The sequence below is a fragment of the Kogia breviceps genome, chromosome 2 (genome assembly GCF_026419965.1).
Source record: "Kogia breviceps isolate mKogBre1 chromosome 2, mKogBre1 haplotype 1, whole genome shotgun sequence".
Taxonomy (NCBI): domain Eukaryota; kingdom Metazoa; phylum Chordata; class Mammalia; order Artiodactyla; family Physeteridae; genus Kogia; species Kogia breviceps.
In genome coordinates this window covers 85,863,458-85,884,578 of record NC_081311.1, presented here as the reverse complement: position 1 = coordinate 85,884,578, position 21,121 = coordinate 85,863,458, and the positions used below count along the sequence as shown (strand labels likewise).

Genomic DNA, 21,121 nt, shown 5'->3' with positions numbered 1-21,121 from the left:
TGTTCTTCTTTGTCCACTCATCTGTTGATGGACTTTCTGCTTGCTTCCGTGTCCTGGCTATTGTAATACTCCTGCAATGCAGATTTGCCTGCCTGTGTCTTTCCACTTCTGTCTTCTTTCTTAGGTTATAGGCCCACGAGTGGGCCTGCTGGATCATATCGTAACTCAGTGTTTACCTTGTAAAGGCACCTCCATTCTGTTCCCATTAGTGCCTCTTACCAGGTGAAGTCCTGTGGCGAGCATTGCCCTCTGAGGAAGGCGCCACTAAGACCCTCATAAGCCTCAGGGCCCGACTGTACTCTCCTTGGTATGCATCCTGGACTTTATGGTATGAACATACAAAAGGAGATGGTCTTTGGCCAAATCGCTCCAGGGACCTGCTCAGTTACTGGGAGTCCCTGGTTGTTCCCTACAGCTAGGAAAAGCAACCCTGGAGGGGAAATTGGTGCCTTTGAGGGAGAAGCCGAGCAGCCAACCAACCAGCTGATGCTGATAAGCTGTGACTAAGCCGAGAAGCCAACCAACCAGCTGATGCCGATAAGGCGTGACGAAGCAAATTCCCTGCTTTAGGGGTATATATACGGCTAGGCTTTGTTATTAAACTTGCCTTGCAAGCGTCAGTTGCTTGTGCCCTTCTGATCCCATACCTTGGTGCGTTCAGTTCCCTACCCGCTCTCGTCGGTTGTTGCTACACTTTGAGGACCCGCCGCGGCTGGCGGCAAAGTCCCACTTAACCTAGAGGGTATGCACTTCTCCACAACCCCTTCAGCATGAATGGTTGGTAGTTTTGTTGCTGATGGTTCTTCTGACTGGTGTGAGCCGATACCTCTGTGGTTGGATTTGCATGCGTCTCATAAAGCCTTGAAATTGAGCTTTCAGGGATGTCCTTTTTTTCTTCAAACTGTGTGTGTGGCTTACCTCATCACATTCTTTTCTTGAACCATGTGCCGCCTTTTGAAATATTTTGGCCACTACCTCCCTCAAGACATTTTGAGGGCAGGTTTCATTGACAGCCCTCCAGGACTTGTGCACACGAAGTGACCATTAGCACGGGTTTTCAAGCTGCCGTTGCAGGTAACGGCCAGAGGGCTGCAGCATTTCTGCGTTTCCCACTCTGGTAACTAGTGAAACAGACCTTCCTGCCAGTGGTGTTCCTCGGTTATCAATGACGGTGGGATGTGTCTGGAGAAACCCCCCAAAGCTGATGTCTCCTTACTTATATCTGTTTTTAAAATGGAATTTCTACTTTTCACTGGAGTACTCTTCCATTGTGTCCATGGACCACTGCTCCTTTCTGCATTCCTCTGTGGCTGGGCATTTTCATTGCTTCCAAGTGTTGGCTATGGTAAACATTGCTGGATTGCAGGATTGCCAGCCCGTGTCTTTTTGATTCTCATCCTCTCAGGTGATAGACCCAGCAGTGGCTGTGCTTGATTGAACGGTCGCTCAATGTTGACCCTTTCCAGGCAACTCCACTGTGTTTTCCTTAGGGGCTCTTACCACGTCCCACTTAGAACCGAGGGTACGCATTTCTTCACCACCCCTTCAGCATTTCTTGTTTGCAGAAGTTTTGCTGATGGCCATGCTGAGTCGTGTGACATGATAGGTTTTTGTAACGTGTATTTTCGTGTCTAATAATTCCTAAGGTTCAGCATTTTTCCACGCCTTTTTTTATTCTGTTAAACAAAAACAGGAAAAAAAAAAACCGTGAGTACAATAAACCTCTCGAAATTGTCTTCTTGGAAGGTTGCCCTCTTTCGACTTTTTTGGTCGATTTTCGACCCCAGGATTTTGTTTTGGAGGGCAGGTGTCATTTACAAGCCTGCAATGTGTGTGAATATTGAGTGACCATTAGCACTGACTTTAAAGCTGCTGCTGTGGGAAACGGCCACAAGGCGTCAGCATTGCTACATTCCCACATCTGGTTACTAGGGCAGCAGAGCCTTCTGGAAGTCCTGTTCCCAGGTTGTCAATTAGAATGGAATGTGCCAGGAAAAAACCCCAGAAGTGTATGTCACATTACTTCTTGTTCGCTCTTTTAATTTGTTTAAATCGGGGTAATGATTAGAATACTGTTGGTCCTAGATGTACAGAATCTGCTTCATTTGTACGTTTTATATATATATATATATATATATATATATATATACTCTTGTACAGATCCTCTTCCCATGTAAATTATTGCAGAGTGTTCTGGTGACCTCCCTTGCTATATGGTCGGTCTGTTTGATATATATATTTAATATGTATTTGTACACATATGGTGACACTAATCTTAATTTATCCATTCCCCCAACCTTTCATTTTACATAAGCTTAGTTTGTTTTCTAAGTGTGTGAGTGTCTTTCTTTGTGGAAATATGTTCATTTGTGTCAGCTGTTAGATAACGCCTATATGTGATGTCATACGGTATGCCTTTTGCTTTCCGACTTCACTCATGTTCTGTGATGATCTCTAGGCTCATCTCGGGCGCCTCAAAGAGCAGTGTTTCCTTGTTTTCCATGGCTAATAGTCCACTGTGTCCACGGACCAGCTCTTCTTATCCATTCATCTGTTGATGGACATTTGGGTTGCTTCGGTGTCTTGGCTACTGTGAAAACTCGTGGAGTGCAGCTCTTGCAGCCTGTCTTCTCAGGTGAGAGGCTCAGCTGTGGGTGTTCTGGATGGAAGGGTGGCTCAATTTTTAATTGAAAACGCAGCTCCTTTCTGTTCTCATTATTGGCTGTTACAACTAGACATGTCCTCTGCAGACAGAGGGAACAGAGTTCTCTAAAACCCCTTCAGCATTTATTGTTTGTAGTCTTTTGGCTGACGGTAGTTAACTTGGGTGAGCTGAAAGCTTTTTGTAGGTTAGAGGAGTCTGATCATTCCTGATGTTGAGCTTTTCTCCATTTTGCTTTTTTTGATAAAGAGGGAGTAAAACTTACCTCTTCATACTATCTCTTTGACACATTTGCCTGCTTTGAATTTTTTTCACCACTGCCGAGCTCAGGACATTTTTTTTTTTTTTTTTTTTGAGGGCAGGTGTCTTTTAGAGGCCTGAGTCCTTGTGAATGTTAAGTGACCCATAGCTATGCGTTTAAAGCCGCTCTTGCGGGAAACGGCCACAAGGCGGCAGCATTTCTCCATTTCCAACTCTGCGTTTTCCTGCAACAGAGGCTTCCTGGAAATTGTGTTCCTAGGCTGCAAATGAGAGTGCAGTGTGCCAGGGCAAACCCCCAAGAGCTTATATCTCCTTACTTCTTGTGTGTTTTTTAAAATTTAATTGTTATCTAGTATCACAGCCAATTGGATAAAAACGTGGTGTGTGTTCTAGCTGTACAGCATCTGGTTCATTATATGTATGTATCGATCTATTCATCTTTGGATCCTTTCCCGTGTAGGTTATTACAGAGTGTTGAGTCGACCTCTCTGTGTATTCCTTAGGTGTTTTTTGATTATGTCTTTCATATGTATCAGTACTTATCTGTTAACCCCCATATCCTAATTCATGCATTCCTTACAGATGAAATGAGAATTCTCCACATTATACTGGTCATTTCAGAGAGTGGGAAAGGATGGCAAGTGGTAAAATATTATCTTTTCCCTTAATCTTTTTAAATTTCCCTTGTTACAACATAGGATTATTATCCCTGAATCATAATTCTGTCAGTACACCAGTATAGAGATTATTTCTTAATAGTTAGGTGAGAACCATTTCCTTCTGTTTTTGAGAAAAATTCTGTTACCTCCTTTCAGTAATGGCAGTCTAACAAGGGAGATGCAAGCAGAATAATCATGCAAATACAAAACAATACAACAGCAAGAGAAAATGTCTAACTTCCAATAAGAGCTCAATTTAGAAGAGGGTTTATATCTTCAGAACAAAAGCATGCCTCCTTGACTTGCTAACCAGTCAAAATCTGTGTATTCTACAGAAAATTTGTGATGTTATTCCCATAAAACTACCCTTTACTGCTTCTGCCTCCAATAGATTTCCTAAGCACTAGTGTTTTGTTTTGTTTTTTTTTTTTTTTTTGCGGTATGCGGGCCTCTCACTGCTGTGGCCTCTCCCGTTGCGGAGCACAGGCTCCGGACGCGCAGGCCTAGCGGCCATGGCTCACGGGCTTAGTTGCTCCGCGGCATGTGGGATCTTCCCGGACCAGGGCACGAACCCGTGACCCCTGCATCGGCAGGCGGATTCTCAACCACTGCGCCACCAGGGAAGCCCAGCACTAGTGTTTTAATGTACAGGTTACAAACAAAATCCTAATGAGATTTATTTATAATGTGTGTGTTATTTGTCTTATCCTAGCGTCTATATTCTTCTCCATTCCTGGAGTCGAAATAATATTACTTTACCTGCTAAGTGATATCGGGAGAGTGGGAGAGGTTTCATAAATACCCCAACCCTAAAGCATACCCTAAACCTAACCCATACACTAACTCTAACCCATAGACATACCTTAAACTATACCCTAATCCTAACCCGTGCCCTAACCCTAAACTTAACTCTAACCTGTACGCTAATCCTAACTCGTACACTAACACGTATCCATACCCCAATCTTTACCCTAATCCTAACCTGTGCCCTAACCCAAACCCAAATGCTTAAACCTAAGCCGTACCCTAATCCTAAACCATGCCCTAACCCTTAAAACCCTAACCCGTAGCCATAGCCTAATCTTTACCTTAATCCTAACCTGTGCCCTAACCCTAACTGACCCTTTCCCTAAGTAAGCCCTGACACTGTCCCTAAGTGAGGCCCTGAGGTTGTCCCTAACTCACATCCTCATGCTAGGCCTAACCCTGGCCTTGTCATTGTCCCTAACAAAGGCCCTGACCCTAGTCTTAGCCTAGGCCTTGATATTTGGTCTATCTCAGGTTCTGATGCTGTCCCTAACTAAGGCCCTAAAGCTGTCCCTAACATCAGCCTTGCTGCCGCCAATAACTAACGTGCTGACACTATCCTGAGCTAATATCTTGATCCATCTCTTACCATGGTCCTGACACTGTCCTTACTAAAGTCCTGATGCCATCCCAAAGTGTGCATCCCCTTAGGAATTCAGCAGAATAAGCCTGAAACCTGGTCTGGAACTGGCACTTCAGAGAGACTTCGTAGCCAGTTGTCTAATTCTACCTAAGTAGGTTTTAACTTCTGATGTAGTACTGACATATCCATAACAGGAGCTACTGAACACTACACATATGTCTCATCTTTCTATTAGTATCTGATCTAAAGTCACTGTTTGAAATTTAATAGTTAAGATAGGAGTCCTTGAAAACGTACGGTTGCAGCTACCAGCAGACATTGTTTTCAGAATGGCTAGTGGCATCCTGAGTCTGATGTAGCTCAGAAATTCACTTTCAACAATACAGTTATGCGGGGACTTACCTGGTGGCTCAATGGTTAAGACTTTGCCTTCTAACACAGAGGGTGCCGGTTTGAGCCCTGGGCAGGGAGCTAAGATCTCACATGCCTCGTGGCCTAAAAACCAAAACATGAAACAGAAACAATATTGTAACAAATTCAATAGACTTAAAAAATGGTCCACATCCAAAAAAAAACTTAAAAAGAAAACAGAAAAAGAATTCAGGAATGCATCTAAATCACATCTACAAAGGTCACTTAGGTTTATCTTGGATGTCTGAACCATAGTTACTACTCCTTTTTGACTGTAAAATGCATTCCCTCCCTCAATGCCAAAGCAGATGTACAATTCGTATCTAAAAGGCCACAAAACAGGCCACTCTGGTCAGTAAAATTTAAGTTAAACCATGTATAAGCCAGAGAGATTTCCTCACACCTCAATACGTGAAGTTTTTTTCCCTTTTGATTCCAAGTCTTTCAATAGAAAGCACTGATGATCAAAATGTCAATCCCTCAGTGCCAGAATGATTCAGCTGTTTGGCCCTGGTGTAGATCATGTCCCTCAGTGCTAGGCCTCCTTGTTATTTGCCTAGTTAATCCACTTTGGGGGAATACTGATCAGGTATCGTGAACATGCTCAGAGGTATGTTAATGACAAAACGCTTTATATAGGCCATACATTTTATTATTCATACCCAATTGTCACACAAGCATTGTACATGTGCTTTTAGCAGTAGACCTAAAGCAAACAGTGATACATCATGGGTCATTACATTCTGATAACTTCACTAGGTAATTTTCCTTTCCTCTTAAACATCGGGGCAAAATGAAGCCAACACAGTAACTTTCATAAACACACACTTCAATACAGAGGTGTCATTTATCCAATTGCTCCAAGTCCTAAGTAGCTTGAGGGGAAGGACTTCCAATTTTACCAGGACATACTAGATTTTTAGGAATTCCATGTAATTTAATATACTAATCAAACATTTCTCTCTGAGATAGCTCAAGGGCCTTCTAAAGCATCCCAAAGTTAGCTGGAGATCAAAAGAACGGTTAGAATTGGCCAAAAAACACTTATTCACTGAACCAAAGTAAAGAGATTTCAAACAAAAATACAGATCACAGACACAGGCAAAGGAACTCACCAGCTGTTCACAATCAAAAGCAGCATTCTAAGAAAACTTTGGAGGGAGAAACAAAATGCAGGCTTGCCCTAACCCACTTCCAACAAAATCCATCTTAGAATATCGTGGTCAGGCACAACTCTTCCCTCCATGTTCCCTTTTCACAAATGTTCACCACCTTCTGTATCCATCTTATGTTGTCCCTTATTTTTTTCTGCATTCAGACACAACGAGCTCTAGTACAAAGTGACTTTCTTTTCTCTTTGTACCATCAGCCTGTTACCTAGCCGCTCACCTTCTTTATTACGTAGTTTCATAAATGCTTGAACATATGGAATTTCTTTTGTCTTTCTCCTCCTGTGACAAAATAACTCTAGCTGAAGGATAGTATAGTCATTTAGACTATCATTCAAAGATCACCTTTCCTCATTTTTCAAGAATGTATCCATACATTGGCCAGACAAAATTACAATAGAATTTCATTCTTTTCTTACTCCTAGGTTTACAACTATAGGTTGACCAGTCTGCCAGGATTTTGCCCATTGGCTCTCAGATGGAACTGAAGAAGAAGCACTTCTTACGTTTGAACCATGGAACACTCACACACGGACTAAGAACACAACAAAATCCTAAACACCAATGGAAGCCTCACACCAAAGGAACCAGAAACCAAAGAGAAACCAACAACCAAACAGCACAAGACTCAAATCAGCTTCCAAGTCTCAACTTAGCCTGTGACCTCTGTCCAAGTGGTTCACCTTCCAAATGAGATTTCCTGGAATGAAAAGTCACCCAAATGGGAACCAAGGTTCCCCCAAATGTACAGGGCTAAAAGGACCTCAGACTGCTTGCCAGGGGAGTTACCACACACTGGCTGAGGTGCTGCAACATCCCAAATGCTATTTTTCTGGTTCCCCAAAATAATCCCTTGGAGTAGGACATTCAGGGCAGTCCAGGCAGGAGGAACAGAGGAACGTCCTCAAGGCAAAGACGGCCTCGGCAGCTGCTAGGGTGGTTCCTCTTCCACCATCTACTCCTGCCCTAGAGTTCTAACTGCTGGGATGACTGGGGCTTGGCCTTTCCAGGCAAGGGTCCCAGGTGGTTTGGCCTCTAAAGGAATTCTCCAACCTTACTCCTCTCGAAAGAGACTAGTGTGGAGAAAATCTCAGTGTCCGATCAAGTCAGGGGACCCACAGGGGGATCCCCAAGTCAGCCCCACATTGGGTACTAAATTTGATGTCGAAAACTCAACCTCTGTGTACCAGTGCCAAATCAAATCTCAGAGAGAGAGGTTTGCAGGAAGTAGAAAAGAATAGCTTTACTCCTTTGGCAGCCAAAGGGGGACACAGAAAACTCCGACCCTCAAAAACCGTGTGTCCCAATGCAGGAGGATCTGGTGAGTTTTACAGCAATGGTTTAAGGAGACAGGTGTCCTAAGGATTACTGTGTGTACAGGGCCTTAACTAAATATAACCTGACCTCAGATGGTCTCTTGAGGACCTTCTCTGGAATGAAGACTAAAATCTTCTATTTTGTGGGGGGAGGGGAGGTTAGGTTGCTAAAGAGCCCAAAGATACTCTTAACTGTATCTCTTGAGGCAAAACCAGAATCTTGGCCCAAGGCTGCACTGTTCATTCTATTCTGTTCTTCTTTGGTCTGTGCATTCCCTCCTTTCCATGATTAGCAACTGTTCAAATCTGCCCTTTAGAACTCAGGGAAGGTCTTGGAGTCTCTAGCATAACTAAGGCCCTGAAATTCTCCCTAACTCAGTCCCTTACGCTGTCTCTAACTAAGGCCCAGATGCCAACAATATCTAAAGTCCTGACATTATCCTGAGCTAATATCCTGACCCAGGTCTTACCAAGCTCCTGAAACTGACCCAAAATAAGCCTTGATGCTGTCCATAAATGGGGGCATGAGGCTATCCCTAATAGAATCCCTGATAATGTCTTCAAAGAAGACCCTCACATTGATCCCACAGAGGCCCTTATGCTGCTCCTAAGACATGTCCTGACAGTGGCACTAACTCAGGCCCTAAAGACAGGCCTCACTTAGGCCCTTTGGCTGTACTTTAGATAGGCGCTGACGCTATCTGAATACAAAACGCTGGAAGACGTCCGGATTTAGGGCCCTGTCACTGGGCCTAACTAAGGTCCTGATGCTCTCAATAATTTTCTGGCACTATGCCTGTAACGGACCTAACTCTGTCCCAAGCTAATGTCCTGCATCTTATCCTAAATGAAACCCTAATACACTCCGTGACAAAGGCCCAGACTAATCCTAACTAAGGCCTTAACATTATATCTCACTACGGCCCGGAATCTGTCCCTAATGGTCCCTGCTGCAACCAATAACTAAAATGCGGACACTGTCCTGAGATAATTTCCTGACAAATTTCTATGCACCATCCTGACTGTCCCAAAAAAAGCCCTGTCGGTATCCTTAAGTGAAGACCTGAGGCTGTGCCTAACTCAGGCCCTGAAGCTTTCCTTAACCGAGGCCTTGATTCTGTGACTCACTCAAGCCCTGCTCATGTCTTTCACTATGACCTTTCGCTGACCCAACCAAGGCCCTGATGCTGCTCCTAAGTCATGCCCTGACTGTGTCTGCAGCTAGGGGGCTGACGCTACGCCTCATTCAGGCCTTGATGTTCTCCAGCGTCAGGTCTGACGCTGTCCCTACCCAAAACACTGACCCAGGTCCTAAATTAGGCCTTGATTCTCTAAGTAACTAAGGTCTTGACACCAAATCTAGGTCATTAACTGACACTACCCCTAGACCTTAATCTAATCTTGACTTTAGCTAATGTCAAGTTTAGGGAAAGAGATTCTTTATGACGAAATTCTTTCATCATATGAATATTGGTTTCTTAAAACAATAATTTTTAAACTCTTGTTAACCTTAAACAAAGTGTACTCAACTGCTGTGGAATATTCCTTCATAGCAGCGTGCATGGTTCACTTTTACATTCTTGTGTGTTGGCCTTCAGGGTTCTTGCAGGAATGGCTCCTCTTATGCTAACTAAATCATCCCTGATGCTGAACATAAATAAGGCGCTGAAATTACTCCCGATGCTGTGAACTGCTCCCTAACTACGGCCTAGAGACTCGTGCTAACCCAGGCGCTGACACTGTCCCTAACCAAGACCCTGACATTACACGTAACTCGGACCCTGACACTACTCCTAGCTCACTCCCTGACACTATACCTAACAAAGGCCATAATGATATTCCTAACTCAGACCCTGACACTGACTCTAACTGAGGCCCTACTGCCGCCAATATCTAAAGTCCTGATACTATCCTGAGTTAATATCCTGACCCAGGTCTTACCAAGGTCCTGAAACTGACCCAAAGTAAGCCTTGATGCTGTCCGAAAATGAGGTCCTGAGGCTCTCCCTAACAGAGGCCCTGATAATGTCTTTAATGAAGACCCTCAGGCTGATCCCACAGAGGCCCTTCTGCTGCTCCTAAGTCATGCCCTGACACTTTCCCTAACTCAGATTCTAAAGATAGGCCTCACTTAGGCACTTGGGCTGTACCTTACTTGGGCTCTGATGCTGTCCTTATATGAAGCCAGGGCAGTGGTCGTGATTTAGGGCCTGACTCTGGTCCTAAGTCAGGCCCCGATGCTCTCAATAACTAAGGTTTGAACGCTTTCTCTTGGTCGTTTCCTGACACTATCCCTGGCCCGGAACCTGACTCTGTCCCAAGCTCATGTCCTGCATCTTATCCTAAATGAAACCCTAACACTCTCTGTAACTAGGGCCCTGAATAATCCTGCCTAAGGCCTTGACACGACGTCTCACTAAGGCCCGGAACCTGACATTGTCCCTAGAAAAGGCCCTGACACAACGCCTAGCTCAGTCCCTGACACTATACCTAACAAAGGCTATAATGCTAGTCCTAACTCAGGCCATGACACTGTTTCTAACTAAAGCCCAGCTGCCGCCAATATCTAAAATCCTGATATTATCCTGAGTTAATATCCTGACCCAGGTCTTACCAAGGTCCTGAAACTGACTAAAAGTAAGCCTTGATGCTGTCCATAAATGAGGCCCTGAGGCTCTCCCTAACAGAGACCCTGATAATGTCTTTAATGAAGAACCTGACACTGATCCCACAGAGGCCCTTCTGCTGCTCCTAAGTCATGCCCTGACAGTGTCCCGATCTCAGGCCCTAAAGATAAGCCTCACTTAGGCCCTTTGGCTGTACCTTCCTTATGCTCTGACGCTGTCTGTATAGGAAGCCCTGGCGGTGGTCCTGATTTAGGCCCTGACGCTGGTCCTAAGTAAGGCCCTGATGCTCTCAATAACGAAGGTCTTCACGCTTTTCCTGGGTCATTTCGCGACGCTATCCCTGGCCCGGAACCTGACTCTGTCCCAAGCTCATGTCCTGCATCTTATCCTAAATGAAACCCTAATAGTATCCCTAACTAAGCCCTGATTAAACCTAACAAAGGCCTTGACACTATCTCTCACCAACACCCAGAATCTATCCCTAATGGTCCCTGCTGCAATCAATAACTAAAATCCGGACACTGTCCTGAGCTATTACCCTGACTCATTTCTATCCACTGTCCTGATACTTTCCAAAAGAAAGCCTGTTGCCGTCCTTAGGTGAAGACCTGAGGCTGTGCCTAACTCAGGCCCTGAAACTTTCCCTAACTGAGGCCTTGATTCTGTGACTAACACAGGCCCTGCTCATGTCTTTCACTATGACACGAATGCTGACCCAACAAAGGCCCTGATGCTGTTCCTACGTCATGCCCTGTGTCTCCAGCTAGTGGGCTGACACTAGGCCGCACTCAGGCCTAGATGTTCTCCCTAAGTCAGGCTCTGACGCTGTCCCTACCCGAAACCCTGACACAGGTCCTAAATTAGGCCCTGATTCTATAAGTAACTAAGGTCTTGACACCAGCCCAGGTCATTGGCTGACACTATCCCTGGCTCGGATCGTGACTCTGTCCCAAGCTAATGTCCTGCATCTTATCCTAATTGAAACCCTAATACTCTCCCTAACTAAGGCGCTCACTGATCCTAACTAAGACTTTCACCCTATCTCTCACTAAGGCCCAGAATCTGTCCCTAACATGGGCCGTGCTGCAGTCAATAATGAAAATCCAGACACTATCCTGAGCTAATATCCTGACACATTTCTATCCACGGACCTGACACAGTCCCAAAGAAAGGCCTGTCGCTGTCCTTAACTGAAGACGAGAGGCTGTGCCTAACTCAGGACCTCAAGATTTCCCTAACTGAGGCCTCGATTCTCTGACTCACTCAGGCCCTGCTCATGTCTTTCACTATGACCCGAATGCTGACTCCACAAACGCCCTGAATGCTGCTCCTAAGTCATGCCCTGACAGTGTCTGCATCTAGGGGCCTCACTCAGGCCCTCACCTTCTCCCTATATCAGGCTCTGACGCTGTCCCTACCCGAAGCCCTGGCACAGTTCTTAAATTAGGCCCTGATTCTCTAAGTACCTAAGGGCTTGATTCCAAACCTAGGTCATTACCTGACACTAGCCCTAGACCTGAATGTAACCGTGTCTGTTGCTAATGTCAAATTTATCTAAAGAGATTCTTTAGGATGAAATTCTTTCATCTTCTGAATAGAGTTTTCTGAAAAAAATAATGTTTAAACTCTTACTGAACTTAAACAAAATGTACTCAACTTCTGTGGAATATTCCTTTATACCAGCGTGTATGGTTTCCTTCTGCATCTGCGTGTGTTGGCTTAAAGGGTGCTTGTAGGAATGCCTACTGTTATGCTAACTAAATCCCTGATGCTGTCCCTAAATAACGTCCTGAAATTAGTCTCAAGGCTGTGAACCTGTCCCAAACTGAGGCCTGGAGGCTCATCCTAGCTAAGGCCCTGACACTGTCCCTAGCAAAGGCCCTCACACAACTCCTAGCTCAGTCCATGACACTATACCTAACAAAGGCTATAATACTAGTCCTAACTCAGGCCCTGACACTGTTTCTAACTAAAGCCCAGCTGCTGCCAATATCTAAAATCCTGATACTATCCTGAGTTAATATCCTGAGCCAGGTCTTACCAAGGTCCTGAAACTGACCCAAAGTAAGCCTTGATGCTGTCCATAAATAAGGCCCTGAGGCTCTCCCTAACAGAGGCCCTGATAATGTCTTTAATGAAGAACCTCACGCTGATCCCACAGAGGCCCTTCTGCTGCTCCTAAGTCATGCCCTGACAGTGTCCCTAACTCAGGCCCTAAAGATAAGCCTCACTTAGGCCCTTTGGCTGTACCTTCCTTATGCTCTGACGCTGTCTGTATAGGAAGCCCTGGCGGTGGTCCTGATTTAGGCCCTCACGCTGGTCCTAAGTAAGGCCCTGAGGCTCTCAATAACGAAGGTCTTCACGCTTTTCCTGGGTCATTTCGTGACGCTATCCCTGGCCCGGAACCTGACTCTGTCCCAAGCTAATGTCCTGCATCTTATCCTAAATGAAACCCTAAGAGTATCCCTAACTAAGCCCTGACCAATCCAAACAAAGGCCTTGACACTATCTCTCACTAAAGCCCGGAATCTGTCCCTAACATGGGACCTGTTGCAATCAATAACTAAAATCCGGACACTGTCCTGAGATAATTTCCTGACACATTTCTATGCACGATCCTGACACTGTCCCAAACCTGTCGGTGTCCTTAAGTGAAGACCCGAGGCTGTGCCTAACTCAGGCCCTGAAGCTTTCCCTAACGGAGGCCTTGATTCTGTGACTCACTCAAGGCCTGCTCATGTCTTTCACTATGACCTTTCGCTGACCAAACCAAGGTGTTTATGCTGCTCCTAAGTCATGCCCTGACTGTGTCTACAGCTAGGGGGCTGACGCTAGGCCTCACTCAGCCCCTGACGTTCTCCATAAGTCAGGTCTGACGCTGTGCCTACCGAAAATCTTGACGCAGGTCCTAAATTTTAGGCCTTGATTCTCTAAGTAACTAAGGTCTTGACACCAAATCTAGGTCATTAACTGACACTACCCCTAGACCTTAATCTAATCTTGACTTTAGCTAATGTCAAGTTTAGGGAAAGAGATTCTTTATGACGAAATTCTTTCATCATATGAATATTAGTTTCTTAAAAAAATAATTTTTAAACTCTTGTTAACCTTAAACAAAGTGTACTCAACTGCTGTGGAATATTCCTTCATAGCAGCGTGCATGGTTCACTTTTACATTCTTGTGTGTTGGCCTTCAGGGTTCTTGCAGGAATGGCTCCTCTTATGCTAACTAAATCATCCCTGATGCTGAACATAAATAAGGCGCTGAAATTACTCCCGATGCTCTGAACCTGTCCCTACCTACGGCCTGGAGACTCGTGCTATACCAGGCCCTGACACTGTCCCTAACCAAGACCCTGACATTACACGTAACTCGGACCCTGACACTACTCCTAGCTCACTCCCTGACACTATACCTAACAAAGCCCATAATGATATTCCTAACTCAGACCCTGACACTGACTCTAACTGAGGCCCTACTGCTGCCAATATCTAAAGTCCTGATGCTATCCTGAGTTAATATCCTGACCCAGGTCTTACCAAGGTCCTGAAACTGACCCAAAGTAAGCCCTGATGCTGTCTGAAAATGAGGCCCTGAGGCTCTCCCTAACAGAGGCCCTGATAATGTCTTTAGTGAAGACCCTCACGCTGATCCCACAGAGGCCCTTCTGCTGCTCCTAAGTCATGCCCTGACAGTGTCCCTAACTCAGGCCCTAAAGATAAGCCTCACTTAGGCCCTTTGGCTGTACCTTCCTTATGCTCTGACGCTGTCTGTATAGGAAGCCCTGGCAGTGGTCCTGATTTAGGCCCTCACGCTGGTCCTAAGTAAGGCCCTGAGGCTCTCAATAACGAAGGTCTTCACGATTTTCCTGGGTCATTTCCTGACGCTATCCCTGGCCCGGAACCTGACTCTGTCCCAAGCTAATGTCCTGCATCTTATCCTAAATGAAACCCTAAGAGTATCCCTAACTAATTCCTGACTAATCCGAACAAAGGCCTTGACACTATCTCTCACTGAAGCCCGGAATCTGTCCCTAACGTGGGACCTGTTGCAATCAATAACTAAAATCCGGACACTGTCCTGAGCTAATATCCTGACTCATTTCTATCCACTGTTCTGATACTTTCCCAAAGAAAGCCTGTTGCCGTCCTTAAGTGAATACCTGAGGCTGTTCCTAACTCAGGCCCTGAAGCTTTCCCTAAGTGAGGCCTTGATTCTGTGACTAACACAGGCCCTGTTCATGTCTTTCACTATGACCTGCATGCTGACCCCACAAAGGCCCTGATGCTGTTCCTACGTCATGCCCTGACTGTGTCTCCAGCAGGTGTGCTGGCACTAAGCCTCACTCAGACCTAGACGTTCTCCCTAAGTCAGGCTCTGACGCTGTCCCTACCCGAAGCCCTGACACAGGTCCTAAATTAGGCCCTGATTCTCTAAATAACTAAGGTCTTGACACCAACCCAGGTCATTTTCTGACACTATCCCTGGCTCGGATCATGAGTCTGTCCCAAGCTAATGTCCTGCATCTTATCCTAAATGAAACCCTAAGAGTATCCCTAACTAAGCCCTGACCAATCCGAACAAAGGCCTTGACACTATCTCTCACTAAAGCCCGGAATCTGTCCCTAACATGGGACCTGTTGCAATCAATAACTAAAATCCGGTCACTGTCCTGAGATAATTTCCTGACACATTTCTATGCACGATCCTGACACTGTCCCAAACCTGTCGGTGTCCTTAAGTGAAGACCTGAGGCTGTGCCTAACTCAGGCCCTGAAGCTTTCCCTAAGTGAGGCCTTGATTCTGTGACTAACACAGGCCCTGTTCATGTCTTTCACTATGACCTGCATGCTGACCCCACAAAGGCCCTGATGCTTTTCCTACGTCATGCCCTGACTGTGTCTCCAGCAGGGGGGCTGGCACTAGGCCTCACTCAGGCCTAGACGTTCTCCGTAAGTCAGGTTCTGATGCTGTCCCTACCCGAAGCCCTGACACAGGTCCTAAATTAGGCCCTGATTCTCTAAGTAACTAAGGTCTTGACACCAACCCAGGTCATTTGCTGATACTATCCCTGGCTCGGAACATGACTCTGTACCAAGCTAATGTCCTGCATCTTATCCTAATTGAAACCCTAATACTCTCCCTAACTAAGGCCCGGACTAATCCTAATTAAGGCATTGACCCTATCTCTCACTAAGGCCCAGAATCTGTCCCTAACATGGGACCTTCTGCAATCAATAATGAATATCCGGACACTATCCTGAGCTAATATGCGGACACTTTTCTATCCACGGACCTGACACAGTCCCAAAGAAAGGCCTGTCGCTGTCCTTAAATGAAGACGAGAGGCTGTGCCTAACTCAGGCCCTGAAGCTTTCCCTAACGGAGGCCTCGATTCTCTGACTCACTCAGGCCCTGCTCATGTCCTTTACTATGACCCGAATGCTGACCCAACAAAGGCCCTGATGCTGCTTCGACGTCATGCCCTGACACTGTCTCCAGCTAGGGGCCTGAAGCTGGGCCTCACTCAGGCCCTCTTGCTTGCCCTAAGTCCGACCCTGATGCTGGTCCTAAATAAGCCCTCAGGTTCTCAGTAACTAAGGTCTTGACACTATCCCGAGGTCATTTGCTGACACAATCCCTACACTTTACCCTAACCCTGTCCCTAGCTAATGTCCTGCCTCTTATGCTAACTGAAGCCCTTATGCTGTGCCGATGTCAGGACCTGAATTGAGTCCCCACGCCGTGACACTGTCCCTAACTAAGGCCTGGATGTTAGGCCTAACTCACGGACTGACACTGTCCCTAACTAAGGCCCTGATGCCATCAGTATCTAAAGTCCTCACACTATCCTCAGCTAATTTACTAACCCATCTCTTACTAAGGTCCTGAAAATATCGCTAAGTAAGCCGTGACGCTGTCCCTAACAGAAGGCCTGCTCATGTCTTTAACGAAGACCATAATGCTGATCCAACAACGGCACTGATGCTGCTCCTGTGTCACGCCCTGACAGTGTCCCCACCTACAGGAATGACGCTAGGCCTCACTCAGGCCCTGGCGCTCACCCCAAGCCAGTCCGAGATGCGAATTTTACATGAAGCCCTAACATTGCTTCTAAAGAAGGCCCTGATGCTCTCAGTAACTAAGGTCTTGACACTATCTCTCACTAAGGCCTGGAATCTGTCCCTAACATGGGTCCTGCAGCAATCAATAACTAAAATCCGGACACTATCCTGAGCTAATATCCTGACACATTTCTATCCAAGGTTCTGACACTGTCCCAAAGAGAGCCCTGTCGCTCTCCTTAACTGAAGACGTGAGGCTGTGCCTAACTCAGGCCCTGAAGCTTTCCTCAACCGAGGCCTTGATTCTGTGACTCACTCAAGCCCTGCTCATGTCTTTCACTATGACCCGAATGCTGACTCCACAAAGGCCCTGATGCTGCTCCTAAGTCATGCCCTGACAGTGTCTGCATCTAGGGGCCTGACGCTAGGCCTCACTCAGGCCCTCACCTTCTCCCTATATCAGGCTCTGACACTGTCCCTACCCGAAGCCCTGGCACAGGTCCTAAATTAGGCCCTGATTCTCTAAGTAACTAAGGGCTTGATTCCAAACCTAGGTCATTACCTGACACTAGCCCTAGACCTGAACGTAAACTTCTCTTTTGCTAATGTTAAATTTAGCTAAAGAGATTCTTTAGGATGAAATTCTTTCATCTTCTGAATAGAGTTTTCTGAAAAAAATAATGTTTAAACTCTTACTGAACTTAAACAAAATGTACTCAACTTCTGTGGAATATTCCTTTATACCAGCCTGCCTGGTTTACTTCTGTATTTGCCTGTGTTGGCTTTCAGGGTGCTTGTAGGAATGCCTCCTCTTATGCTAACGAACTAACTCTTATTATGCTAAATCCCTGATGTTGTCCCTAATAACTTCAGGAAACTCCTCCCAAGGCTGTGAACCTTTCCCAAACTGAGGCCTGGAGGCTCATCCTAGCTCAGGCCCTGACACTGTCCCTAGCAAAGGCCCGCACACAACTCCTAGCTCAGTCCCTGACACTATACCTAACAAAGGCTATAATGCTAGTCCTAACTCAGGCCCTGACACTGTTTCTAACTAAAGCCCAGCTGCCGCCAATATCTAAAATCCTGATACTATCCTGAGTTAATATCCTGAGCCAGGTCTTACCAAGGTCCTGAAACTGACCCAAAGTAAGCCTTGATGCTGTCCATAAATAAGGCCCTGAGGCTCTCCCTAACAGAGGCCCTGATAATGTCTTTAATGAAGAACCTCACGCTGATCCCACAGAGGCCCTTCTGCTGCTCCTAAGTCATGCCCTGACAGTGTCCCTAACTCAGGCCCTAAAGATAAGCCTCACTTAGGCCCTTTGGCTGTACCTTCCTTATGCTCTGACGCTGTCTGTATAGGAAGCCCTGGCGGTGGTCCTGATTTAGGCCCTCACGCTGGTCCTAAGTAAGGCCCTGAGGCTCTCAATAACGAAGGTCTTCACGCTTTTCCTGGGTCATTTCGTGACGCTATCCCTGGCCCGGAACCTGACTCTGTCCCAAGCTAATGTCCTGCATCTTATCCTAAATGAAACCCTAAGAGTATCCCTAACTAAGCCCTGACCAATCCGAACAAAGGCCTTGACACTATCTCTCACTAAAGCCCGGAATCTGTCCCTAACATGGGACCTGTTGCAATCAATAACTAAAATCCGGACACTGTCCTGAGATAATTTCCTGACACATTTCTATGCACGATCCTGACACTGTCCCAAACCTGTCGGTGTCCTTAAGTGAAGACCTGACGCTGTGCCTAACTCAGGCCCTGAAGCTTTCCCTAACGGAGGCCTTGATTCTGTGACTCACTCAAGGCCTGCTCATGTCTTTCACTATGACCTTTCGCTGACCAAACCAAGGTGTTTATGCTGCTCCTAAGTCATGCCCTGACTGTGTCTGCAGCGACGGGGCTGACGCTAGGCCTCACTCAGGCCCTGACGTTCTCCATAAGTCAGGTCTGACGCTGTCCCTACCGAAAATCTTGACGCAGGTCCTAAATTTTAGGCCTTGATTCTCTAAGTAAGTAAGGTCTTGACACTAAATCTAGGTCATTAACTGACACTACCCCTAGACCTTAATCTAATCTTGACTTTAGCTAATGTCAAGTTTAGGGAAAGAGATTCTTTATGACGAAATTCTTTCATCATATGAATATTGGTTTCTTAAAACAATAATTTTTAAACTCTTGTTAACCTTAAACAAAGTGTACTCAACTGCTGTGGAATATTCCTTCATAGCAGCGTGCATGGTTCACTTTTACATTCTTGTGTGTTGGCCTTCAGGGTTCTTGCAGGAATGGCTCCTCTTATGCTAACTAAATCATCCCTGATGCTGAACATAAATAAGGCGCTGAAATTACTCCCGATGCTCTGAACCTGTCCCTAACTACGGCCTGGAGACTCGTGCTAACCCAGGCCCTGACACTGTCCCTAACCAAGACCCTGACATTACACGTAACTCGGACCCTGACACTACTCCTAGCTCACTCCCTGACACTATACCTAACAAAGCCCGTAATGATATTCCTAACTCAGACCCTGACACTGACTCTAACTGAGGCCCTACTGCTGCCAATATCTAAAGTCCTGATGCTATCCTGAGTTAATATCCTGACCCAGGTCTTACCAAGGTCCTGAAACTGACCCAAAGTAAGCCCTGATGCTGTCTGAAAATGAGGCCCTGAGGCTCTCCCTAACAGAGGCCCTGATAATGTCTTTAGTGAAGACCCTCACGCTGATCCCACAGAGGCCCTTCTGCTGCTCCTAAGTCATGCCCTGACAGTGTCCTAACTCAGGCCCTAAAGATAGGCCTCACTTAGGCCCTTTGGCTGTACCTTCCTTATGCTCTGACGCTGTCTGTATAGGAAGCCCTGGCGGTGGTCCTGATTTAGGCCCTCACGCTGGTCCTAAGTAAGGCCCTGAGGCTCTCAATAACGAAGGTCTTCACGCTTTTCCTGGGTCATTTCGTGACGCTATCCCTGGCCCGGAACCTGACTCTGTCCCAAGCTAATGTCCTGCATCTTATCCTAAATGAAACCCTAAGAGTATCCCTAACTAATTCCTGACTAATCCGAACAAAGGCCTTGACACTATCTCTCACTGAAGCCCGGAATCTGTCCCTAACGTGGGACCTGTTGCAATCAATAACTAAAATCCGGACACTGTCCTGAGCTAATATCCTGACTCATTTCTATCCACTGTTCTGATACTTTCCCAAAGAAAGCCTGTTGCCGTCCTTAAGTGAATACCTGAGGCTGTGCCTAACTCAGGCCCTGAAGCTTTCCCTAAGTGAGGCCTTGATTCTGTGACTAACACAGGCCCTGTTCATGTCTTTCACTATGACCTGCATGCTGACCCCACAAAGGCCCTGATGCTGTTCCTACGTCATGCCCTGACTGTGTCTCCAGCAGGTGTGCTGGCACTAAGCCTCACTCAGACCTAGACGTTCTCCCTAAGTCAGGCTCTGACGCTGTCCCTACCCGAAGCCCTGACACAGGTCCTAAATTAGGCCCTGATTCTCTAAATAACTAAGGTCTTGACACCAACCCAGGTCATTTTCTGACACTATCCCTGGCTCGGATCATGAGTCTGTCCCAAGCTAATGTCCTGCATCTTATCCTAAATGAAACCCTAAGAGTATCCCTAACTAAGCCCTGACCAATCCGAACAAAGGCCTTGACACTATCTCTCACTAAAGCCCGGAATCTGTCCCTAACATGGGACCTGTTGCAATCAATAACTAAAATCCGGTCACTGTCCTGAGATAATTTCCTGACACATTTCTATGCACGATCCTGACACTGTCCCAAACCTGTCGGTGTCCTTAAGTGAAGACCTGAGGCTGTGCCTAACTCAGGCCCTGAAGCTTTCCCTAAGTGAGGCCTTGATTCTGTGACTAACACAGGCCCTGTTCATGTCTTTCACTATGACCTGCATGCTGACCCCACAAAGGCCCTGATGCTTTTCCTACGTCATGCCCTGACTGTGTCTCCAGCAGGGGGGCTGGCACTAGGCCTCACTCAGGCCTAGACGTTCTCCGTAAGTCAGGTTCTGATGCTGTCCCTACCCGAAGCCCTGACACAGGTCCTAAATTAGGCCCTGATTCTCTAAGTAACTAAGGTCTTGACACCAACCCAGGTCATTTGCTGATACTATCCCTGGCTCGGAACATGACTCTGTACCAAGCTAATGTCCTGCATCTTATCCTAATTGAAACCCTAATACTCTCCCTAACTAAGGCCCGGACTAATCCTAATTAAGGCATTGACCCTATCTCTCACTAAGGCCCAGAATCTGTCCCTAACATGGGACCTTCTGCAATCAATAATGAATATCCGGACACTATCCTGAGCTAATATGCGGACACTTTTCTATCCACGGACCTGACACAGTCCCAAAGAAAGGCCTGTCGCTGTCCTTAAATGAAGACGAGAGGCTGTGCCTAACTCAGGCCCTGAAGCTTTCCCTAACGGAGGCCTCGATTCTCTGACTCACTCAGGCCCTGCTCATGTCCTTTACTATGACCCGAATGCTGACCCAACAAAGGCCCTGATGCTGCTTCGAC

At 46.3% G+C, this 21,121-nt stretch overlaps 1 long non-coding RNA gene across 5 annotated transcripts in view; it reads right to left on the bottom strand.

Annotated features, from left to right (window-relative positions):
- LOC136793579 (uncharacterized) overlaps nt 1-21,121 on the bottom strand; it is a 231,671-nt gene that overhangs the window by 172,755 nt on the left and 37,795 nt on the right. For 4 of the 5 annotated variants that reach the window (XR_010839061.1, XR_010839059.1, XR_010839058.1 and 1 more), the window contains one exon: nt 5,375-5,467. This is a non-coding gene — a long non-coding RNA (uncharacterized lncRNA). Of the gene's footprint in view, nt 1-1,500; nt 1,677-5,374; nt 5,468-21,121 lie in introns of all 5 variants that reach the window. The other variant, XR_010839057.1, reaches the window with a different exon arrangement.